Below are 14,023 nucleotides of genomic sequence, written 5' to 3'. Positions count from 1 at the left end.
AGTGGGGTGGGGAACAGCCCACTAATTCTCTACATCAATACCGTTTGGTTTATAGACTCATAACCTGACCAGCTGGTTCTTCCAGTACTGCTCTTTGCTAACAAACTAAACTCAACCAACCAGAATTTCTATTTTTACGCTGAAGACTTTGCTTGGCGAAGACGTTTGCTTCAGATTTTTTAGAGAAGAAAGGAGAAGAGCCTTGATTGTGCCAGAAGTTTGTGTTTTGGACACGACAGATCTGAGGTTAAGACTGCAACCTGTGTATCCAGATCAAAATAGTTAAAATAACAAAATTAATGGTTTACAAGCTAGTACTTTGTTAGAGATAATGTCTAGAATTAACATCTCCCATAAATAGAAAGCTGGAGTGTCTTAGCAAATATCCCAACATATGAGGAATAAAATAGGATTCTGCAGAATCCCAGATCATACTTGCCAAAGGAAAGAGCGATGCTGTCTCAGTCCAACTTTCTTGAATTATCTATTGAGCAAGCCATGGGATAATAGCAATAGATCACCTCACCTCCCTGGAGTTCAGTTTAGACAACTCAACCAGAAGAATGCCACAGTCCAAGGAACTAAGTCTAATGAGAACTCCTCTCCCTGGCACTTTCCTTCTTCCTTTCTCATCTCATAAAGAAAAACTCATTATTTTGACATCCAGTCTTGATCTAAGCATCCAGTCTTATCTAAAACATCTACTTGCACCAAAAGCATTGAAGCAAACGGTTTCTAAACAACTCCAAATACTTTGGGGCAAAATAATTTATTTTATTTTTTTCAGTACCCTGCCCAGGAGGAAATTTGCAATAAGCCGGCAACTGTTTATGACTTTAAAGCCTAGATTTGACTTTTTGAAAGTTCCACTCCTATGTTTTAAAATTTGGGGGAAATGAATATGATTTAAGTTAAAGGTTTAGGTCTTACGAGTCAGTCAAACCTGCCTGCTGGATTTTTGTTATTGATCTACGTGCAGGCTGAGAGACAGGACAGACAAGGAGATGAGACGCTCAAAACCAGACTAACAAGGCAAAACCAGACTAACAAGGCAAGCTGAGAACTCTCCAGGCAAAAGCTTGACATTATTAAAGCAGGCGATAGAATGAAAGCACAGGGGCTTTTTACATATCTCCATTCCTCACAAGAGGCTTGAAAAACACATCCATCGTGAACCATGAGAGGAAATTTGCTTTATGTAAGGATTTTAAGGTATCAACAACAATCAAGCGATTATCAAAACGAGACTGCAATTGACAGTTTGATTCTGGGTTCTGAAGGATACCTCAAATTATAATTTGTCAGTTTGGCTACAACGGTACATTGCACCGATTTTAAAAGGCAGAAATGAATTATACCCCAGATGTAATGAGAAGGCCAGTATAAACAACACACTTGTCCATATCCACAAATCATAATTTAGAACGTATTTGAGTTCAGTATATAAAGTACTTTGAATTCTCTAAAGAATTCAAGGTGTTAGTATCACATTCGGACCAGCCATCAAAACAATCAAATGCTTATACTGTACATCTAGATATGTAAGGGATACATTATTCCAAATAGGTATAACTTAATGTTAAAATAAACAAAAATATTCATGGAATTACCTGTTCGCATATTATTCTGACCACAATTTGTAATTCTTGGACACAGGCTATTCTTCAAAAATTGCCCTGCAGAAAAAAAACCACCTTGTTTTAATCCAAATGTCTGCTATCTGATTAACTGCTACTTGGGTTAAACATCAAACTGAATACATTACCTTACTTACTACAGATAATGAATGACTTTAATGCTCTACATGAACTCAATTAATTTTAAATATAATGGCAAATCTTCCTTGCACTTGCCAAAACTTTGTTGGCTTAATGGTACTAATTTGAAAAAAAAATAGTCTGGCTTTTTTTAGGTTACTTTGTTCCAACAAAATTGTTAGATTCCTGGAAATCTTGTAAGAAATAAATGAACATGCTCAAACAATGCAGAGATTCTTCAGATGATCTGATGAATTAAATTCACTGAGTTGATTCAGAACTAACCTTATATTTTAGCTGCTTTATAATAATCCTTTTCTGGGAGCGGAATTTTTGGGTACAGCATATCCTGATGATGTCACATCAGTGTGTGGTGTCCAGTATCGTCACTTCATATTTTTTGAGATAATACTTTAATTTTAAAATCAGAATTGCATCCCTGATCTTATTTAAGACTGGCAGGCAAAGCATCACTGTATTAAGACTTTAAAGAACTACGTGACTCTTAATTAAATGCTTCTGCTTGCAATTAAACCCCATTTTGTTGCTTTCTAATAACTGAGTAAAGTTGATCCTATTAAATGACCCACTTAATTATCTTAATATCAATTTCTGAATTGGTATGGAGGAGGTTACATTAGTATTTCCCATTTGGTATTAGCATGTTCTCATGCTAAACAGAAAAAAAATAACCATAAGATTTCAGAGAGCAAATCATTACTATATTTTAAGTTAAAATTTAAGAGAGGATTCTTAGGCTGCAATAGGGCTTAAGCTGCAGGGCCCTCTAGCCCAGTGTTTCTCAACCTTGGCAACTTTATGATGTGTGGACTTCAACTCCCAAAATTCTCCAGCTAGCTAGAGAATTCTGGGAGTTGAAGTCCACACGTCGTAAAGTTGCCAAGGTTGAGAAACACTGCTTAGCCTCTCCAATGTTATGGTTAGCAGAACAGTAATTGAAACAAGGGATGGAAATGACCATGGAGGCAATGTTTTACGTGTGTGTTTTTTCCCTCCCAGAGGTTTGCATTCTTTTTAAAAAAATAAATAAAATACAAACGTGCAAGGACTACTCTTAATTTAATTGGGGCCCTGAACGTCTTGCTCAGAGAGAGAGAGAGAGAGAGAGAGAGAGAGAGAGAGAGAGAGAGAGAGAGACCACTGGTATAATGAGCAGCATATAAGTTTAATAAATAAATAAATAACATTGGTTCACACCTCCTCAAGAACTCTTTAAAGAAATGCCCCGTGACCTTTCGCAATACACAACGTGCAGGTAGGGTACACCGCCTCTTGGCTATTTTTAGTCTTCCTCTTACAGGTTAAGAGGCTGGCTAAATCAATCTCAACTCAGTTGTGTCCTTCGGGAAACTCGTGGCGTGCCTGCCCCTAGCCCGGAAAGACCTTTGCAGTTGCTTTAGCAAACACTAAACATAGTTTGCTCATACCAGTTGTTTGTGAGAGAGAATGTGGACATCAAGAAACCACACTTTCTGACATCCACTTAAGAAATTTATAACGTACGGGAATATTTCACAAGTGCTGTGGTACAAAACACAAAATCCCCAGGAAACACCCATTAGGGCAGGCTTACTCAACTTTGGCAAGTTTAAGCTCTGTTTCCAGAATTCCCTAGTCCCCAGGGGAATTCCCAATCTGCATGCTGGTTTGGGGAATTCTGGGAACTGAGGTCCACACAGCTTAAAGTTTGCCAAGATTGAGAAACACGGAAGGATGAGAGAGGCAGTCTGAAGGAACGGGCTGTTCGCTCTCGAAAGTAAAGCTCATCAGGGAACTTACTTCTATGTAGGCATGCATAAGGTTTGGTTTCATTTTATTTTAATCCTATTGTAGGTATTTTTAATTTTTTATACTTCGTGGGACCCACTGAGAATCACAAGACTGCAGTGAGATAGATATTCAGCAAGTAAATGAGCAAATAAATAAATGTAATCTCATTTAATTAGTTATAACTCTGAATCAGTCTGGAGAACTATCTATTTTACACAAGCTGGAAGGATGAGAAAAAGATCAGCAAGCAGAATGTATTGTCATTTCCAACTATTACTTCTTTCAATTTATATAGGGCAAATAAAATTTGAAACCGGATATTGACAAGAAAATTCTAAGATTTGATAAATTGTAGATTCAAATTATTTAAAAACCTAATCACAAAACTGTAATGCACATTTAAAAAGCAATTCTATGCAAATATAGTCCAAAATAAAATGAAGTGATTGCAAGATAACGTATTTTCAGATATATAATATTTTAGCCTGAGGGAGTTCTTGGCAAAGTAAGCAGTTTTCTACTCCACTAAACAACATATTAACTTACATGCTGTTTTCCTCAAATATGTATTTGTCTGTCGTCGTTCTTTTTAAAAAAATATTTTCCTTATTTCTGCCGTAATGTTTTGAAAAATGGGATAAGGTAAACAGAATAACAGCATATGACCTTTCTCTTTGTATAACTTTGCTGCAAGAAATTTACACCAGAACTGCCTCTCGCTACCTAATTAATCATTAGATTACTTGTTTCTTTGTGGACCCTGAATTGTTGATATTTAATTTTTGACTTGAAATATTTTTACATTTGCATCAAAGAACATAAGTGCATGCCATCGTTGTGAGAATAAAATCCTTGAAACAACCTCTTTGCTTATCAATGAAGGATGATCGAGTATGGATTTATCAATAGGCGAGAAATGTCTATACTTACTCTATGACTATAACCAAATGCTGGTGCTCCTTGCAAAGCGGTTTGATGTCTTTACGGTTTCTCTACGTCTGCTGATTCTGCAATACATAGATGGAAATACAATCCCTTGTATTATGTAAGTCTGGCCACTGTTTTGCCTTGTGGCTTCTTCTTACGCCTCATCGACCTTATAGATAGGTAAGATAGCGCAGTTTTCAAAACAGCAAGCGGCCTCGGTTAGAACAAAACAAAACAAACGGAGAGGAGAGGAGCTTACCTGGGTGTTAATATCTCAAAGGCTTGCCCCAAATTAAAAGCATGCACCCAAAGGTAAAAAGCCGTGTGCTCATCCACGAGGTTTGGCATTATGCACCTGATGCTTTAAAGCTGGAGATTTATAGGACGGCATCGTGCAACGTGGGTGAGGTTGACACACGCTCAAAAGTATACACAAGAGGCCAAGTATGGGCAGGAGAACCGCCCCTTTGTTCTCCGGGAACTGAAGACCTGTCAATCTCCCAGGAGGAGACTTTGATCGTAAAGTGAAAATGCCCTGTCACTGACATTGGAGTGAACTTCAGAGCAGCTCCCAAATAGCAACACAAACAAACGGCGGACCCAATCTCTAGTTACCACATTGGATGGGCACTTAATTCCCTTTCGACTCCACGAGGGTTCCAGGCTACTCGGCAGTGTCAGAGAAGCCCCTGCCTGCAATTGTACAGGAGCCTCTATTTGCAACTCCTTCCCATCAGCGGTTGCAGCGTAAGGTCACTGCCCTTAGGACAGCCGAAGTGTTATTGATGTGACAAGGATATTTTTATCACCTGTTTTGCACATGGGGCACAGCCAGGCCAGACAGTTTTTTTTCGTTGTGTGTGTTTTGAGGGGGAAGGAGATACAACCACCACCACCCAGTTTCACCAGCCTGACGTACGCACGGAAGGGTAAAAGACAAGGGGTCTTAAACTCATTGGGAGGCAAAGTGCAGGGCTTCATGTGCACGCTGCCACCAGACTGACTCTCCTTGAGGTGGGCTTTCCAGGATCCAGAAGAAACATCCTAACCTTCTTGAGAAACAGGGAAAGTCTGGGAATCCTGCCAGAGGGACAGCAGGAAGACCAAGTCTGTAGGGCAAAGGGAAGATCGGGACAGCGGTGCTGAAGACCGGCAAGGCATTTGTTGCTCTTGGGAAATCATCTCAGATTTGATCAGAAGATTCGCGAAGTGAGTTTTGCCCCCATTTTACGACCTTTCTTGCCGCGGTTGTTAAATGAATCGTTGCAGTGGTTAAGTTAGTAATCATGGCTGTTAAGTGAACCTGGCTTCCCCATTGACTTTGCTTGTCGGAAGGTCACGTGACCCCGGGACACTGCGACCGTCATAGATATGAGCCAGTTGCCAAGAATACTTCCAAAGTATCGAACCACGATTGTTTCACATTAATGTCTAGAAATAATGAGATAGACCAGTGATGGCGAACCTTTTAGAGACCGAGTGCCCAAAACCCGAACCCCCACCCCCATCCCCACTCCTGTCCCCACTCCGCTCTGCCCACTGGGCCACCCGCTACCTCCACAGCCCGCCACAGATCACCCAGGCAGCCCAGCAGCGCCATGGCGGCCACGCCCTCCACCCATGCCCCACAGCATCATCTGCATGCGATGGGGCGCAAGGGCAAAGTCTTGTCCCCGCTGCCTGGCTACCATGTCCTTGGCTGTGCTGCTTCGCGTGGGCCATGCACAGGGGCGACTCTCCTCCGGGGAGGCTGCTGGTGAGAAGGGGGCTGTGGGAGGAGGCGGGGCTGGGGAGACGGTGCGTGTGCCCACAGAGAGGGCTCCGAGTGCCGCCTCTGGCACCCGTGCCATAGGTTCACCACCACTGAGATAGACACTTTAAATATTTAACCCAGCTAAGTTTAGACTTAAAGTTTTGAACGTGGAAGGAGAGAATCGGGAAATGACAAGTCACAGTTCTCAGTTTTTAAAATTACCACCTTCAGATTCTGAATCCTATAATCACGTATATCAGAAATGTTCTTTGCCCAGTGGACTCAGATTTCATTAAATCAGAGATGGTCCCCTGACGCTTAGTTGGCAAAAAGTACAAGATAATATAAACCATTCTTCATAGCTTATTGTTATACGTGAACCGGGCACTTTGGCTTATTCAGCAAATTCTGCATAAAATATTATCAAGTTACCTCATAACAGAGACAGTATTTTTCATAAACCCAAGGGCATGGAACCTATCCCAAGAGTTATTTTCCATAAACTTACTATTCTTAATCGGATGGTTGAAGCATCTTCCAGAACTCTAGATGTAGCCATGGAGAAAATAATATATATCTTGCATTTTGGAAGTGCAGCTATGGTAACTGCTCAAACAAGCCAAATTTCAGTGGTTGCATTATAGATAGGAATGCTGTGCTGATATGAAAAAAAATGTATGGTTCCTGAATCTCTCCCAGCAACTGATTCTCTTGCTGAAATATTTTGTGACCTGGTGTAGGAAATAATCTTTCTATCTGGAACTGACAGGGTGATTCACTCTGTTTGCAAAATGATACCACTTTACTTGAAACCTTGTCATAAAAATACGGTGACACATCTGCTGACATAGTCAGTGGAGTATTCAGAATTTTTTTTTTATAAAAAAAAAAAGATATTTCATGGTACACTCTTATTCTAGCCTGTCCTGCTGGCTCCATCCTTTCCGACTCCGAAAATTTCAGGGCACAGACGGGGCTCCTTGTGTCAATAGTGGTATTGATCATTAAGTATCCAAGATACAGTCATGAGGAAAGGTGGACCTGATCTCTCATTAGCCAAAACATTTTCCACATTTCCTACATTTTAGGACACCGTTTTCATTTTTGTTACATGGTTCACATCATAGTTTACCGAACTAACCAATTAAATAGTTTGGCTTTTCATAATTTAATTTCACTGTTGCTGTTTAAATAGTAAAAAAAAAAGCAACAGAACAACACTTTTATTAGAAGCAAAAAAGTGGGCACTTAGAATTAAACCCTAAAAAATTACTCTCTCTCTCTCTCTCTCTCTCTCTCTCTCTCTCTGACTCACAACTGCAACAATTTGCTTAACATCCTTGGCAAAAGTTGCCAAATTGGACCTGTGTCACTTAAAAACCATTCTTGCTTAGCAATGGAAAATCCAGTTTTAAGTCAAGGACTACCTGTAAAGTAATATATTTGGTTGAAGAGAGAGAGAGAGAAATAAAAGGTGGCATTTAGTTTCTTCCTGTTTGGGGGAAGTTGTTTCGTTGCGGATTGCTTGGTGGCACTGGCCAAGCAAATACTAGATCAATAATTACAATTTATTATCCTGGTTTCCCCATTTGGGGTTAAAACGACCGAGACCTAGCAATGCAAGACTTGAGGTGGGGAGGGGTTATTGGGAGGGGCTAGAGAGGTAAACACTGTTTTTGCCTTAGGAGGAGTTCTCATCTTACAAAGTCCTCCTTTGTTTTTGTGGCTTCAACCTTGGAAGAGACAAAATCCTCACCTTCAAGGCATCGGTAGTTCAGTTCAGCCGATTAATAAATATGGCAGGGACAAAATTGATAAAGGCAGAGCTCTGAGCAAGGAGGGAGGGATGAGGAAGGCTCTCCTCGTCCCCTACAGCAGAGCTCATGTACCACAAACGAATTCTGACTGGTATCCCAGCATTAATATAAGCATTTCCAATCTTTTGAATATGCAGGGGAGGCAAATCAAGATAAAACCAGTTGTGAAAACAAACGCTTCGGTACAGAGGGTACAAAAATTCATGGTGCCATTATTTTTTTCCTGAATTTGCTGGGGTCTATGCTAGAAAATGAACAGATTTTTTTTTAAAAAAAAATCTTGGATGAGAGGGTAAACAATTTTCCTACTGTTGCCCACAGAAAAGCCTACAGAGATATGGTTGACTCAAGCAAGAGATTGGTAAAAAATAATAGGTTAAAAATACGAAATATTTGCAACAAGATCTCCCCTGCCCAATAAGTGTGGCTTGTTTAATGCCAAACCCAAGTGAGGGACACCATTCCTACATTTCTCCTTGAAGAATGTGGCTTGTTTCCTTCAGCTCTCCTGGATTGTTTATTCTTTAGTCAGATATGGGTGGATGTAATTTGGTCAACCCTGGCACGGATAAGAACTGGTGCTGATTTGGATGCTTTGATGCCTTTGTCATAAGACAAGATTTCGCAACCTTGGCAAGTTGAAGATAGGTGGACTTCAACTCCCAGAATCCCCCAGCTAGCATAGGAAGTTCTGGGAGTTGAAGTCTACCCATCTTCTATCCATCTTCAATTTGCCAAAGGTTGAGAAACACAGTCATAGGAGAATAATTTTGCTTATTTCGCTAATTCATGCTGTTGATGCAAAAGTTATTTCTGGACTGGTACGATCTATCTAGCATCCTCTCTCATCGGGCATCAACTGCCTATAACGGCAGGCATTAAAAGTGCCGTGAATTACAGGTTTAATTTGTGCAGGTTTGTGTTTTCAGTGTAGTTTTGTTTTCTTGAGATGCTACTCTGGTTACCATGGGGGGGGGGGGACCATCCTTGAGGCCTCTTGAGGCTTCCAGGAAGGTGTATTGTGACAACAAGATGATATTAACTGATTACAGGCAGGTTTTACTAGAGCGAGAAAGGTGCCCTGCCTCTTATAGTTTCTACCAACACGTCAGCCATTTCTCTCTATCAACGGATTGTTATTGCTTCTCAAACCAGAAAGCAGAAATGACAATCGTAAGAAACTTGAAGATAACAGAGAAAAGTAAAAAACCAGATGGTTTACTACCTAGCTATGTTTCTGCCTCTTGAAGCTGAAATGCCTGTGTAATATCCATTATTATAACCTTAACTGTACTTACTGTGTGGTTTTATTGACCTACATGTAGCTAACATCTAAGTAAACTTGCTTAGAATCAAACCCTGCCTTTAATGACAGAACTGGGTTGTTGTTTCTAATAGCACAATAAACAACATGACAGAACTCTACCTGAACAATCATAACAGCGTAAATAGAGTTTTATTTGTTGACCCTGATCATCTCAAATGCTCTCTCCATTGCTGAAATCATGCCTAAGGGAGGAGATGGAGAAACTGGCGGGAGGACGATACAGCTGGTGACCACCAAAGGTCAATGCTGGCCTTCTGCTGGCTGCAGATGGCCCCAATTATCAATCTCACCACTTTCTTCCATGGGCTTGAAAACTGGATTTTTTAAAAAAAAAGATGTTGAGAAACGCTGAAACCTGGTTTCTAGTATGAGGAATGAAAGTAGTAACTTACTGTGATGCTTGACAGCAACCATAATTCTAATTTACAAAGAGAGCTACTATGGCTTAAAAGACTAAGGCTGGAAGGGCGAGACTCAGCAAATAATCTGAAACATGCTAAATGCAGTTTGTAAAATAAGATGATCTAAGCAAATGCAAATGTATTGTACAATAATCGATTTACAAGTAGGCTTTAGACCAACGCCGAAATTAATGGTCTGTGTGGGAGAATTTTTTATGTGTCTGAGAAAGCAATATACTAAAGAGCGTAAAATTATTTCAGTTAATAAGCAAAAAAAATGTGATTGATTAGCAACCAGGCACGTTCAAGCTACCAACTTCGCATTCTAGAAACATTTTTCCCCCGAACATTTAATTTAGAATAAAGCAACAAAGAACTTTTAAACACTTTTAAGACTTAAATCCTATTATTTAAATACTAGAGCCGATCGATCAAAAATGAATTGCAGTGCTTCAGTGCCTTTGTGCCGTATTAATATTTTTTCTCATCTTTAAGATATTGCACAACTGTTCAATTTCAAACAAGAGAGTGAGCTATACTCTCCCAATTAATGAACAATATTCCGTTTATGATGTACATCCCATGGAAGGATAGCAGATTTTAATTCTAGCATCTCTGGGATTAGAATCTGAAAATGACAGAGCTGCACATCTGCAGTCAGTTCCAGCCTTGCACAAGAGGCCATTTATGGCCTCCATTAAATGAAGGTGAAATAGCTAAATATGAGACCACATGTCTACACATCTGTGCCCTCACTTCTGTAACAGATAACTGGATGGGAACTTCACACCAATGGTTTGCGGGGTGCTTCAAGGACTGAGCGGGGAGCTTCAAGGACTGCAATATCTGGTAGCTAACCCTAATTAACAAATCATCATCATTACGTATCATCATCATTTTAGCCATGGTCTATCCACTGCAGGATGAAGGCCTCTTCTGCCTGTTTCTAACCAATACGACCCCGAGCTTTCTTTTGCCAACTGGCGATGTGGTTGATCCCTCTTGTTTTAAGTCTCTTTCGTGGTCGCTTTTTATCAAGTGGGATCAAATAACTTAACAAATTATGCACTCCTAAATTCCACATTGCTCTTAAATGAATCAGACAAAGTCTGCCTGGACAAAAGTCGCAGCCTATCCCAGAAGTTGAGTACATTTATTAAACTTAAAAGATATCCCCGAAATGTCCTTCATTTAGAACTTTTTATGCACTGAAGTGGAGTCAAAGCAAATATCTCCATTTCCTCCAGCAAAGCAGAGCTGTTGTGCTTTTTTTTTTTTAATGGTGCTTTAGCACATAATCTGTTGGAGCACAGAATAATGTGGCTCCCGATGCAACGTGCCACTGAAAGGATGCTTGCGCAGCAAATGCGCAATATTCCTGACTCGGCACAATAGTAATGATCTGGAAACAGGAGAAGAGAGTCTGAGAAGCCAATAATTTCCCTTCCAAGCTGGTGCAGCTTGCAACGAAGCTGACCGTCTGTCGTACGTTAAGAAATTCCCACAGTACAGATCGTCCTCAACTTATGGCCCAATAAAACTAAGTGAAACATTTCTTAAGTGAGTTTTGGCCCATTTCACAGCCTTTCTTGACCCGGGTGGTTAAGCAAATTATCGCAGTTGTTAAGTTAGCGACACGGTTGTTAAGTGAATCTGCTTTCCCCATGGACACGGCTTGTCAGAAGGTCACAAAAACTGATCACGTGGCCCCGGGACACTGCAAACCGTCGTAAATATGAACCCCTTGCCGAGCATCTGAATTTTGATCACATGATCAAAGGAATGCTGCAAAGGTCGTAATTGAGCCCACAGTTTTGGTCATAAATCAGGACAGTTGTAAAGCATCAGTCTGTGACCAGACCCAATTTTATGGCATTTTTTTTCCAGCATTCATAAAGAGAGAGCGGCGGTCTTTAAGCAAGCACCAGGGTCGTTCAGCAAACCTAATGTTTGCCGTGGGGTGTTTTTTTGCTGGAAACTGGACATAAATGCTGGTTTACGGCAAAAACACTGTGAATCATGGTCTTGTGACTGGGGGGGCACTGCAAACGGCTGTAAATGTGGGCCAGTTGCCCAGCACTCAAAATGTGGTCACACGCCAGGGGGGGCAGCAGAGGTCGTAACTTTGAATCCGGGTTGTCAGTCCCAGTTTGGGGGTCTGTGGTAACTTCACTGACTTTGCAGTAGGAGCCCTTTGGGGTTTCCTGACTCAGCAATTGGCCCACAATGGGCCAAATAAATGTTTAACAGATGGAAGACAGATGGTGGATGACAACTTACCTGCAATTAGTCATCTTTTTGTTGTGATGACAGAAGTTATTCTCAGTGCAGAGTTGATGCCAGTGACCTTCCTGCCTAAAGGAAGGAAGGACATTTATTAGGACTTTGAAAAAGTGAAACACGGCCATATATAAATTGGAATTCAACCCAATCTTAGATTTCCCATCTTTTGGCAGGTTTTGGCACAAATTGCTTCGATTGCTTCTTAAATACAGATAGTCCTCGACTTACGACCACAACGGAGCCCATAATTTGTGTTGTTAAGTGAGACATTTGTTAAGTGAGTTTTGCCCCATTTTTACGACCTGTCTCGCCACACTTGTTAAGTGAATCACTGCGGTGGGTTAGTTACATGGTTGTTAAGCGAATCTGGCTTCCCCCATTGACTTTGCTTGTCGAAAGGTCACAAAAGGGGATCACGTGACCCATTGGGACGCCGTCATAAATGTGAGCCAGTTGCCAAGTGTCTGAATTTTGATCAGGTGACCATGGGGATGCCGCAATGGTCATAAGTGTGAAAAACGGTCATAAGTCACTTTTTCAGTGCCGTTGTAACTTCGATTGGTCACTAAATGAATTAAGTTGAGGACTGCCTGTATTATTTTATACTTCAATGTCCAAGGCACAAGGGATCTGTGAGAAATTCATTTTTTTTATAATGTACTTAAGCAACTTTTTTAAAGTTCATCTTGAATGGTCACTGTTAATTGTCCAGAACTTAAAAGCAGACCAAAAATAGTAGCTACTCCCTCCTCTTATTTTCCACCTAGGTCAAGGAACAGCCAAGAATAACGCAGCAACTGCCTTTTGCTGCTAATTGTTGCCTAACATGAAAACAAGGAATACACTTCCTCTGAATTTCAAGATATTATATTCCTACTGTCACTTTCTTCTCTAATTTACCTGCATACTTTAAGGTTTTGCTTTAAAAAGAGACCTGTAAGCAGGTGACAATATAGGTGACTCATCCCTGCTTTAAAAATAATGCCTCTCTTAAAATAATCACTTTTTTAAAGAGGGGGTGATTTTTACTATTTATTTTAAAATGGATTAATCTGCTTTTTCAACATCTAAGCCAATATGTAAACAGCTTCAATAAGTGTGAATATGACTTCAGGAATAGTCTTTTGGGTTCCAAATTTATATCTGGGAAGGATTTGACTTCAAACTAGTACGCATAACATACTGTACGTTGTTAACAGTCTGTGCTACTGGAATGCAAGGCATATTTTCAAATAAGCCTGTACAGTCATAATTCAATATGTAGATTTGATCACTGCTGGCAATTTAAATGAGACAGAAATACATGCAGATGGAGTTTTGTCTGCCATGAAGCATTAAACTGCAGTTAGTTGTGCCTCAGCATAATCAAATAATACTGAGTGGAAAGAACATATTTTGGATATGACAAATATGAAATATTCATTGTGTTAGCAATAGCACATGTAATAATCAATACAAGCAGCAGAATTATTATTATTATAATATACACAACAGTGTGAAATTGCAGCTGTCAGTTCTTCAGCTGGCGTTGGCCTTCATACGCATCAACATCTTCCCAGGAACCTTGGATGTCCTAAATGTACTGGCGTAATATATGTGCAGATCCTTTTATAACTGACAAATGGACGTTTTGTCAATGCGCAGATAACAAACTAAATATGGCCCAGAAAACCAGATGCACTGAAGTAGGGATGTATGAATGCAGTTGAGAACAGCTGTTCCATTATTTCTGAGTGCCTAGTTTCAATCTGGAATCTATAAATCTGTCCACAGATATTGTATATAAAATCATAGCTGCCGTACACTAACCAGGAAACCTTTGATAGCATAATTTGTATACATGTGTATGTATCGTGATCATTTAAACTTAGGAGAACCCATTATTATTCAAGAGACAATGCTATTAAGATACTTTGTCCTTCAAGAAACTTTTGAATCTTTTTGAATTTTGTTTGTTCCAAAGTAAG

At 40.1% G+C, this 14,023-nt stretch overlaps 1 long non-coding RNA gene across 1 annotated transcript; it reads right to left on the bottom strand.

The window, feature by feature from the left end:
* Positions 1–1,616: 1,616 nt before the first annotated feature.
* Positions 1,617–12,123, bottom strand: LOC107300944. Its single transcript, XR_001549252.1, has 3 exons — positions 12,054–12,123; positions 4,479–4,555; positions 1,617–1,676 (listed from the first exon to the last, which is right to left on the bottom strand). It is a non-coding gene; the product is annotated as an uncharacterized LOC107300944 (long non-coding RNA).
* Between the last annotated feature and the right edge of the window lie 1,900 nt (positions 12,124–14,023).

This window comes from Protobothrops mucrosquamatus, unplaced genomic scaffold (assembly GCF_001527695.2).
Source record: "Protobothrops mucrosquamatus isolate PMUCROS unplaced genomic scaffold, P.Mucros_1.0 scaffold_242, whole genome shotgun sequence".
NCBI classification, from domain to species: Eukaryota; Metazoa; Chordata; class Lepidosauria; order Squamata; family Viperidae; genus Protobothrops; species Protobothrops mucrosquamatus.
Note: the sequence above shows the minus strand (reverse complement) of the source record. Positions and strands in the feature narration are given on the sequence as shown.